Here is an 11,967-nt window from a genome sequence, read left to right on the forward strand (position 1 = left end):
AAGGCTACGAATTACCCTTCTAAAAACATGACTAAAATAACTTTGTCAATCAATCAAAGCAATGTAACTAGGTTCATTTGATTGTCTTTTGAGAATTTTTCAGTACCATTAATTTAGTCTGTTGGTATCCTGTCAAAATTTCACAACCTAATGGCCTCTCCAAGTTAATAAGTAATGTAAAAAAAAAAACCCACAATACTAAATTAAGCTGAGTGCTAACAGATACTTAACACCTACTTGACTTGCATTGCCTGCAGTTTGGTCAAAGGAAAGCTTTTCTATGGTGACCAAGAGAGCTCAACATACACCAAATAAAGACAAACAAAAAAAACGACTTCAGACACCATCCTCACCAAATTGACACGTGCAGTATGTACTCACAATGCAGGAAGTGAACCTGGTTGGGACACACCTATTGTTCACAAAGTCACACAGCATTAAACAAGTACAGTTGGATGAATTATAGTACAACATAATAGTACATAAATGTATTATGAAAATGGATCCCAGCATTGTCCATCGCTTTTTGTGCCCCCCGTAAACACTTCCAATTTGTGTTGAAAATACTTTCAACACTTGTGCTGTCAAATTTAGGGAACAATTAATGATATCCTGAATTTATTGTTGTTTTGTCTTAATGAATTACATGTATTCCCCAAGTAAAGTATTGTAATGATATTTAAATATGCAATACAATTATATAATCCCCTACACTGGACATCACTGCATAAAGAGCAAACAACTGTCTTAAGTCTGTGTAGCTCATACTATGAATCAGCCCATGACGACTCTTTTTTCTTCAGACTCCTGATATAGTCATGGCATGCTAGCTTTTCATTTACAGGCTTTTTGATTGTATATGTGTAAATATCTAAAGGTAATGAAAATAGTCATTGCTGTAATATGATGGGAGGAGTTTGACAAAAGAGACAACCTCTGAAGCTGATAACACAAGGCAGGTGTATAGTCTCATTTTTTGACAGCTGGACTGCTGGAGAGTTCTCTTGTAAAGCTGTAAATAACTGTTCCACTAAATATGGTTCCTCTTTTGCCACACTCATTGTCTTTGTTTACAAGCAGAAGACAGGTACTTCCATTCCCGTTATATGATTTTGGCTTCTCTTTCTTCCCCTTTACAAAGGTCCAGGAAATGTGAATGTTTCTGTTACTGCTGGTGGGCAGTTGCTGGGTTTTTTGCCCACCTTACTGCTGCAGTTCACTGTTATATGGTATATATTATGGTTAAAGTGATAGTCATATGAAATGCCATGAAGTAGACTGCAGTATTCCTTGAGGTGACATGTCAGAGGAAAATGAAGCGGCCTGAAAGTCCTCTGTTTGGATGTCAACACTGGATATGAAGCTCTATCTCTGCATATTGGCCATCTCATTGTTCTCTGGCCAGTAGCTGAATTCCCAGCAGTCATTCTCTTCTTTGTATCCAGCTGTTTCCTCCATCAGAACTGGGACTTTCAGCACCTCTCAGCCAGTAGCCTGCATTAATCCAGACCCTTATGAGTCCACTTCTTCCCACTGGTTGATGATGTTGTGAAGAGTACAAGGAAAGTGTCCTATTTGTGTGTAAGAATGCACGTCTACTTGTGCTGCTTGTGTGCATGTCTGTGTGAATGCTGACTTTAAAAAGTTACTGTTAAGAGGTGCCACTACTTAATACTCATCAAGTCGTTTGGCTATTAAAACCTCATAGTCTTACTGCTCTGTCTTTTTGTAAATACGAATATGCGTATATTGTAAATTAAAGTTGATGCTTCTGAAGATGTTTATCTCAATGAAGATGTGGTACATTTATGCAGGATTTTATTGTGATGTATTTCCTTATATTTGTGCATATTTCCAAATGTAGAATCAAGTGGAAAAACATGTCTCTGTCACCACGGAAACTTAAACAGAAGAGCTTTGCTTAATGTGTTAATTTTGGCTAATCATCATTTCAACCATTTACTCATGTTTACTTGGAAACTGCTACAGGCACACTGTTCTTAATAGTTACAGCTGATCCTCAACATTCATGGCAATATCAGTAAAAATGACAACTAGGAAGGAGCTGTCAAAAGAAGAGAGATTATTTTTCATCTTGTTACTCCCATTACATTTGTCCTGCATTTTGCTGCATATTTATTAAAGGCTTTAGTGTTACTGTTTAAATTTGATGTGTTACTATTACGTATTAATGTAAATAAAATTGTGTATATTGAATTCCCAAAGAATCAATTCAGTCCATTTCTTAGTGTCAATGCGGTTGAATACACATCATGCTCGACACACTCCATAGTAATGATATTTTGCCAAGTGCACTACCAGCCAGTGCCAGTCTGTGATTGCTTGTGGCGACTGGTCCTCTGAGGCTATTGTTACAAGTCAGTGATCATCTCTATTTTGCTGTGAAATGGAGGCTAACTCGATCTCAGGTTTGCCATATGCGCCTGTAAAATACAGTAATGGAGGACACGCTCCCTGATTCTTCCTGCTCTTAATTTTGGCTGCAGCCCAGAAAGGGACATCTGGTCATGAAGGGAAAGCCACAACAGGAGAGTAGCACTCGACAGACAGGCTCAATGCACAAATTTGCGTGGGCAGAGTCTATTGTTTAAGGATCTAGCTGATAAGAGACAAACAGGAAATCCCACCATTGAAGCAGATCGGCTAAATGAAAATGTTTGTTAGTCAGACTTAAAGTTTATAACAAAAATAAACCATAAGAAAGATGTTGGCTGACAAACTTTGTAGTAGTACAGTAAGTTGTACAAATATGGAACTTAGTAGATACACAGGATGACGACACAACCACCCTGATGCCTAAGCCTTCTTGCCTCAGGGAATGGACATAACTATTCAGAAACTGGGTCACCCATGATATAAATTCTTATATGGCGAAGGTGCTGGCTAAAGACAAACCTGAGCTATACCAATTTCTAGATTATTCTGTCAGTTTATTTATTAGGGATCCCTCAACAACTTCTAAAAGAAGTATTCATCTCCTTTGTCTTCATAGTAAATTGAGTTGTTGATTACTTTATGGTGTTGCAAAATGGCTCAATGGTGCCACCTAAAAATTTAACAAAGCCCATCACCTTACTGCAGATTGACCTAAGCAAAAGAAACCTGGTGCTCATATAAATTATGCCAAGACATACAAAAAAGTAAGTGGGAGCCATATCCAAACTCCAATTGCAATTTTGACTCAAAGGCCCAGATTTTGATGCTGTTTTTGCACTCTGAGGCTTACATACGTTAACAAACTCCTTCTTACAACATTGACTTGGAAAGAGTTCCAGTCTAAAGAAAAGTACACACCCAAAATTAGTGACTATTGTAGTACTACCTACCGGCAAGAGGAAACAATAAATATCACTCTTTTAGTAACTACTGTTAAGAGACTGGCCAGAGAACCTGAAATTTCCACAGCTAAGATGTAACATGTATGAAGCCCATGAAACAAACAGCATCGTACTGGCAAGACATTGTTTTTAATGCAATTTAATAGTTGTTTTGAGGGGTAAGGGACACCTATGTGCTCATGAAATTTGACACACATGTAAAGGGACCCCTAAAACATCCAGTGTAGGCCATTAGCTTGAGAAGGACTGAATGGCTCAACAGCACCACCTTGAAATTTGTGAGGAGGAGAAGTTATGAAAATCTTTTTCATTTGTCATTTCAACTGGTAATGGTGGTCTAGTAAACTTCAAGAACTCGCCATAACTCCAGCATACATAGGTCAATTTGTCCCACCTTCTGAACACATGAGAAGAGTTCCATCCTGAACACACATTTGGGTCAAAACTGAGTCATACTCGCAGCATCACCTGTTGGACACAGGAAGTCAGTCTCATATCCTAAGCATTGCCCAGTGTGTTCTTCACATCAAGTGTGACATCACATATATCTGGTCATTTATGACAGAGATAACTGTCTAATATCTAAAACTATTTATTTCCAGTCCATGTATATACTATATTTGAATACTATGGTCATACTAAGTAGAGGCTACCCAATCAATGCATCTATTTATACATTGTCTTGGAGTCAGTTACTCTTTTTGTTCTCAAGCAGTAGTGGCATAAAAATGAGATATAAGATCTCTAAACGTTTTCATTAATGCCAACTCTTGTTTGCTAATAGGCAGTGCATGACTATGGACCACTCCAGATCCCCCTCAGGGCTCAAGAGCTTGCACTAAAGCACTAAACACTCATATTGCTGTAAATAAGAAAATGCTCATTTTGAAACAAACAAGCAATGACAGAGTTCACCTTTATACTGCAGGTTTTTCCTTCTATTTTTTAAATTATTTTACATTAGTGCCATGATTATTTTCTTGACAATGATCTCTTTTCTCTTATTACCTCCAAAAATATGAATCTGGAACATGCTTGAGTGCACTGATAAAAGTCTGTTCAATCACAAAATATATAAAAAAGGAACATGAACATGTAACTCCTGTGTTTTGTGTAAGAGGTCCCAGAGGTCCCTTGTCAATACGTGGTGACTGGGGTTGCTCAACTTGCTGCGGTTCATGATTGTGGTTATAAATTTGATAAACATGTCACTCTCCTTCCAACACCGTTTTTGGTAAATCTGGCAGTTTAATATTGAACATCTCCTGTAAGAATGAATTTTACAATAAAATAAAAACATTGCTAAAGCTACTCTGGAGTACCTGAATCAAATGTTTATTTGAAAAAAAATAAACAATTTAATGGGCCTTCATCTATTAAATTATCTTCGTCAACTGTGAAAGAATATCTTTCCTTTGTATCATGTGAGGCTTCATGCCTTACCATGTGATGCTTCAGCTCCATTCTTTTTCACTGAGCTCCTATGTGACAGAGGTAAAGTCAGGTCATTGGTTAGAAGAAAAAGGGCTGACTTGATGTACACCTGACCTCATTTTAATGCCCACTAGCTCTCTACAACTTTGTTAACCTGGATGCCACGGTCACGACTGTGTCTTGCATTAATCAATATTGTGTAACTTTAGGTCACCGCTTCAAGAATCTCTAACAAATTAATATCTAATCAATATATTTTACAAAGAAAAAAATGCATAAATTAGCTAACAGTATTTAGATTTCAGTACATTTTATGAGTGAAACGAGGCAACATCAGAAAAGAGGGCAACATTGGGGCCACATATGGGTTATTTGTCAGGTCAACCACACTTCCTGTATTTGCACAAGCTGCTCAGGAAACATAAACCGTGTGCACCCTGACAGAGTCGAAGATGGGTAGTACTGAGGCCTGCCAGCCAGAAGCTCTGAGATACTCAAACCACAAAAGGAGCAAGCAGAAATGGTTTGGTTTGGTAAGGATGAGTTGTGTGTGTGTGTGTGTGTGTGTGCGTGCGTGAGTGAATGTTTGCGCATGAGTGTGTTTGTGTGGGTAAGGGTGTGTGAGTTTTTGTGGGTGTAGGCGTTGAGGGGCAACATTTTATCTAAGGTACACTGCACTTCCTCATGTGTTAGGAGTGAACCTTCTGTTCCCAGTCCTGTGTCAGGTCAGTGACAGGCTACACTCGGTCCCAGGCAGACAGACAGGCAGGCAACCCAAGCAGATGGCTGCCATGACTGTTGTAAATATAAAAACACTGAACAAACGCAATAGATAAACAACTCTTTCATACTTTGTTTGATTGGTTACATTTTACAGAGCTTTCCCACGGCAAGCAAAGACAAAATGGACATTGTCTTGTTTGCTTTAAATGGCTGAATGTAATTTAAATCAGAATATGAAATACTTCCCCAGAAGGAATTTCTGCTGTTTGGTAGCTTATCTTCTAACAGTTAATGAGTTGTAAAACTTGGTGGCAGTGGGAATGAATGATTTTCTGCATCATAATTAAATATAGATTTAAAAATAAAGTTTGAGATTTCTGGAAATATGATTGCTCCCTTTTATTCAGGAGTTACAAAAGTTGCATGTGATATGTTGTAATTTCATGTGTTCCAAAACTCAGGGAGCAAGTTGTGTAACTGTGGAAGTTAAAACGCAGAAGTGCAGGACTATTTGAAATTAGAATTGTGGCATTTTTTCTAATAGCCACATTTCAGCTCAGTGGAAGTGATAACCCTATACTTTGTAGAGGCAAAATTGTACTCTGGCTCCAATCAGCATTAATGTAATGACTCTCAGCACGCACAGTTTTACAGATACAATCGCTGATCTAAGTATCTCACTTGGAGGCCCCTACTGTTTTAAGGGAGCAACAACTACAAGATGAACGATGTGACACTTTTAATAGTTTACCCGGCAGCTAGCAGCTCATGCTCTCTCCACTATGTCCATACTCTACTCCAAATAAGATTAAATATAAACAACAGTTCTTCTCTCAAGCTGAGGAGAGCATATAAAATGTATTGAACTATGGTCAAATCGCACCACCACTGGACTGAATAAGTGGTGAGATAACCTGATCAGGTACAAGTGTAACAGAAATGCATCAGTAATGAAGAGAATACCACTGGTGTGAAAAAACTGAAACTACTAAATAGAGTATCTGTGATGGGAGACAGATTTGATACTACATGTTTGAATGTATTTTCTAGAATTATTCAGCCTTATATACTGCAGAGGCAAACTCAAGGGTGTCTTCAGTCCAAGCAAATCAACTGGAAGTAGGAAAAGTGTTTTAGTAACTGGTTTAACAGCTATCAAGTAACCTGTTTATAATGACTAACTTTGGTGGAAAAGAGGGAATAAAGTTACAAACTTGCCATAATCACTTCTTAAATCAGCAAAAATTGATAGCTATGGTCTGACTTAAATACCTGGTAGACACTTTTCTTCTTCATTGCATTATGTTGGACTCACATAGCACTTAGTGACACAAAGTAGTATTGCATGATATGAAGGCACTAGCTGGTCAATATTCAAATTTCAGTGGATATCTGCGAAATGCACTAGATAGAGGTCTTAGTCACGATGTCATGACTGTTCACTGTCCACACACCACTGATTATTTGTGTTTTTATGGATAAAATTTCAGCATTTTTACATACAAGTTACCCAACAATAAAATACCAGCCAGATAAGTGCTGCATTTTTAACTAAAACTATAACATAAGCTCAGTGCAGGGAAGCCAATGGCCCACCAGAGAACCGTTAAGTGTATTTTCTAAAACATGAGACTTTCCCTTTCAGGGTGTAATATATATTTTTGTGATGTTGCAATAGACATGATGCTGATAATGTACTTAATGTTTGTACATATTTTTACATCTCATGTACAGAGAAAGTCATCCTTAAACTTCATCCATCCTTAAACTATGTAGCTGAGAATTGTGATAAATTGTTGAAATTGGCACCTCACCTCATTCAGTGAGCCAACATCACCATTCCAATTAATTCTCATGAGATAAGACTGATGACACAATGAAATAAAGGAAAATCCCAAAATGTCATAGATATTCCTTACAATACATACTGGAAGAGTGACAGTCACATTAAACTGCAAGGAGACAACAAAGCAAACAGCACTTTGCACATAACAGCCTGACAAAGATGTGATTGATACCCACTAATCACTTCAAACTTTGATGAAAGGAAAGTGGAGAGCATTTCCATTTGCTTGGATCTCATATTTCTGTTTACCAAATCAAGTTGTTTGCATGGCATGATTAAAATAACGCAAAGAATCTACAGCAGGAGTGTCCAAATTTGTTTAAAGGTGATGTTGAGGTTAAAATGCCTGAGAACAAACCTTTCCGCCTGAAGGCTGGGCTTTAGCGCGATTAACACCAATTAATACTCTCTATGACCAGTTTCATAACACACATATTTGAGATGCAGAGAACTTGTTAGTGAATAACACAAATGAGTTTAATAACCTTACCTCGTGTTTGCTGACTTTGGTCCAGATCAAGGTTGACAATCCGCTTGGTTCTCCGGTCATGACAGGTGTCCCATCTGTAGTAATTGCACTGATTTTACTCCACTGTAGTTTCATGCCATCCACAGGCAGAAACAAATAAATCCCCACTGTTCTCTGTCCTGTAAGTAGATCTTCTGTCATCATTCACCGATCAGTCCAAATACATAAATAAAGGTCTACATCCACAATCCTCTGGGCCCAAAATGTCTCTGAACATCTGATGAAGCATCTTCAATGCTCCTGCTACAGTGTTAGGCGCCAGGCACAGATGAGCTACAGCTAAGCTCACCCTCGGTAAAAGGTCGGGAGTATTATTTAGCAGTATTTGACAGCATTTAGCAGTTAGATGGCCTTTGTGGTATTTTCATAACGACTCTCGGGCTCTTGTGAAAAAGTTGCTGTGCAGGTGAATCTGCTTCGGTTGTTCGCTCCCTGTTAGCTTGTTGTCTGCGTTAGCTTATATGTTTCGACTGGTGGTTTCCGTTAATATTGAACTCGTTATAAACAGCCACAGTCTCAAACACGGCTGTTCCGTATTTCGGTGAACAAATACTCAATTTCCGCCCGTCCTGCCCTGGAAGCGGTGACCTACGCAGTTAACGCTCCTCTCTTCTTCTTCTTTCTTCTGCAGTCGCCATTTTAGAAATGGGCTGGTAGGGGTCACGGTGAGGGTCAAAAATAGGGCGGCAGTGCTGCTGCAATAAAATATAAACATAACATAAACATAAAAAAAACATAAAATTTTTATTTATTTCTGTGTATTTTCCAAGCTGATAAAAAAATATACATTTTATGGCAAAGGCTGCGGGCCGAATTAAATTTGACCAAGGGCCACCATTGGCCAGACTTTGAGCATGCCTGAGCTACAGCCATAGATTTTCACAGATAAATGCCAAAATATGAATGCTGACAAGTCTTCATGTTTCAGATTTCTTTTGTTTTTGTTCATATTCCAACATGCTGTTTTTTGTTTTGTTTTTTTTTTTTTGTTTTTGTTTTGTTTTGGGGTTTTTTTGTTTGTTTGTTTGTTTGTACTATTCCTGCAATATGTTATATACTATTTATGTTGAGGGAATGATAAGACAAACAGGCCTTGTTCCTTTAATGACAGGTGTTTTTATGCATGCATCATACTGTTGGGATCACACTGGGGACAAATAAAGTAATTGAAAGATTAATCTTAAAGGCTGGTTTGAAATGTTTATCTGCCTTAACGAAGACTCTCGTGAGTTTTAACAGCCACTGACGGCAGGAGGGGCGCTTAAGGCCTCCCTAAGCAAAAATAAAAAAACTGTAAGCAGCTGCAGTGAGTGGCTGTGTGTGTGCGTGTGTGTGTGTGTGACTGATCATCTGCGCATATGAGAGAGCTAGAGTGCGTGTGTCTTTGTGTGACTGACAGTTAAAATTTGTAAGCCCCCCCCAATGAACCCCCCCTCCCGCTTTTATAACGATATTTGTTCTGAAGTGTGAGTTAAAAAACAGGTAGTTTGCCCTGTGCATTTTCATCACACAGCTTTAACAGAACAATTTCTTTGGAAAATGCTTCTATGGACTATAGTTCCAGTTTGGAATTACACAGAATAAAATGATCAACATCAGCATCATCACTATCATTTAGCTCTTCACTGAGAAACGTTTTTTCAAGCCTTTCCGCAAGCTGGAACATTCCATTGGGCAAGAGGATATCACCTGTCCACTCCATAAATATTTAAGTGGTGCTGCAAGGCTGACAAAAGGAAGGTCTCGAGTTCATTTTAATCTCAAATTTCTTTCGATTGGCGTATTATATTGTGACGTTTACCCATTGTTTCAAGCATGCCATTGATTCCATTTCAAACTCTTCTCCTTTCAGCTGTGAACTCTTCTCTGGTTTAAGAGTCATTCTGTCTTCTCATGCTGCAATTATCTCTGTATTGGAAAGCTGAATAGCCTGCAGGGAAAATACACATTCATGATATTTATTTGCAAAGCTCAACTGTCACACCTTTTAAATATCTCTATTTTCAATTCAGTTTTACACTTGGCGTCTTTATTTACACATAAATTCTTGCAGGACTCAATTTCATACTTTACCAGTTAAAGCACCATGAATTCCAAATAGCCAGAAGCCATGTAGATGTATTTGACATAGATATTACCCCAAACTTTTTTTACTTTAATGGGTTTGTTCATTTCCTCAATTTGTTTCGTTTTAATTGTTGTCCATTTTTCCTGCCTCCTCAGTGTCTGGAAGCATTGTCTGTAAAAGTGCTCTTCTTATTTGATTCAATTGTCATAAAACCTATAATATGAACAAACCGAATTGTTCCATAATCAGCGAAATAGCAATTTCATTTCCAGATAGTTGAAGTTATTTCTCATAATCCTTAATTCTATTCACACATGCTGTTAATTAGAAGGATCTTGTCCGTGTCCACTGAGAACACTTTTTTTGTTTTGTTTTAAATTACAACAAGAGAGAATATTAATAATGATTTTTCACCACACTGCTCAGCCACATGAATCCCACTCGCTCACTGAATGTTGATGTTGTTGAGTGGCCAAGAAAGGAAGTGACTGTTAATCGAGCAGCCATGAACCACTCACGACAGTACTGCTCAATGTGTTTGTTTCATTGCATTTAAGGTCTCATAATGTATAATGTGCATTTTCTGCGTCAGTTGAATGTATTTGTGCAGTTCATGGATTAAACATAGAGAGTGCATTCAAAAAAAGGTGCTTTGTATTTATGATGTCGCAGCAAAAGCATGTTTTTCACAACATCAAAAATGACATTATGGAAGTAGTTTTAATGATAATGATACATGCACAACATCAAAGGTCAAGTATTGCCCACCCGATCACATCACATCATTTCCAAAGAATTCACAGCATTGTTTTTTTTTTTTTGAAGACAACACTGCTCTGTTAGAATTCATTCACTATGCCAGTTACCAAGCAATGAGAAACATATATGAAGGATATGTGGACCAATCTCCTGGACTGATGCAATTTTTTCTGACAGGAGACTTAGTATTACTATTAGTATTACAAAGTTTGGTTGTTTGCACCAGCATCTCTACTTATCCTTTTTATTTCACAAATATTCTAAGTCATCAAGATTTCAAATAATTATCAACATCATCAAAGAAAGGGGTTAGCCCTGTTGCCTTACAGCAAGAATATTCTGGGTTCGATTCCCTGGCCTGAGGCCTTTCTATGCAAATTTTTTGCATGTTGTCCCTGTGCCTGCGTGAGTTTCCCATAGTCCAAAGACATGCATGTTTATGTTTGCTGGTGACTCTAAATTCCCCGTAGCCATGAATGTGAGCATGAGTAGTTTTTGTCTCAGTATGTCTCTATTTGTCAGCTCTTACCCAATGTTAGCTGGGATTGGCTCCAGCACTGCCCACGACCAAGACAGATAAGCTGCATAGATAATAGAATGAGATCACAGACAGTAGAGTCATCCATTTGTAAATGCAATGCATTGTGTTGTGTCGTTGTAAAAAAAAAAATGTATGCACTATTGGCACTAATTTAACTTCTGTCTGAGATCCTCTGTAGACCATAACATTAACATTGACACCCAGAGGATGAAGGCTGAATACAGTATGGTGCATTGCAGTGTACTGATGCCTCTCCAGTCACTCAGGCATCGTAATAGCTGAAGACTACTTTGCTGATGTTCCCTGTTTCTGCTCCCACAGCAGATTGTACCAGTCATAACAGTTCTGCCACAGTTTCTCACAGTTCGATAGCTCATTTCTGCGCTATCCATCCTCACAATCTCTGATTCTGATGAGGGCATTGCACATCCTGCTCAATTTCCAGCAGGTCATTCAACACCTCCTTACAGCACGTGTCCTATTTCATTTCATCAGCATTTTACATTTGTTACTGATGAACACCTCCTGGGGCAGCACAGCGGCGTACTCGTAGGCGCTGTCGATCCACAATAAGATGGTCATGGGTCCTTTCTGTGAGGAGTTTGCATGTTCTCCCTGTGTCTGCATGGACTTCCTCCGGGTACTCCGGTTTCCTCCCACCGTCCAAAGACATGCATGTATAGGATAACTGGCGATTCTATTAATTGT

Source organism: Echeneis naucrates, chromosome 4 (assembly GCF_900963305.1).
Source record: "Echeneis naucrates chromosome 4, fEcheNa1.1, whole genome shotgun sequence".
In the NCBI taxonomy this organism is placed as follows: Eukaryota; Metazoa; Chordata; class Actinopteri; order Carangiformes; family Echeneidae; genus Echeneis; species Echeneis naucrates.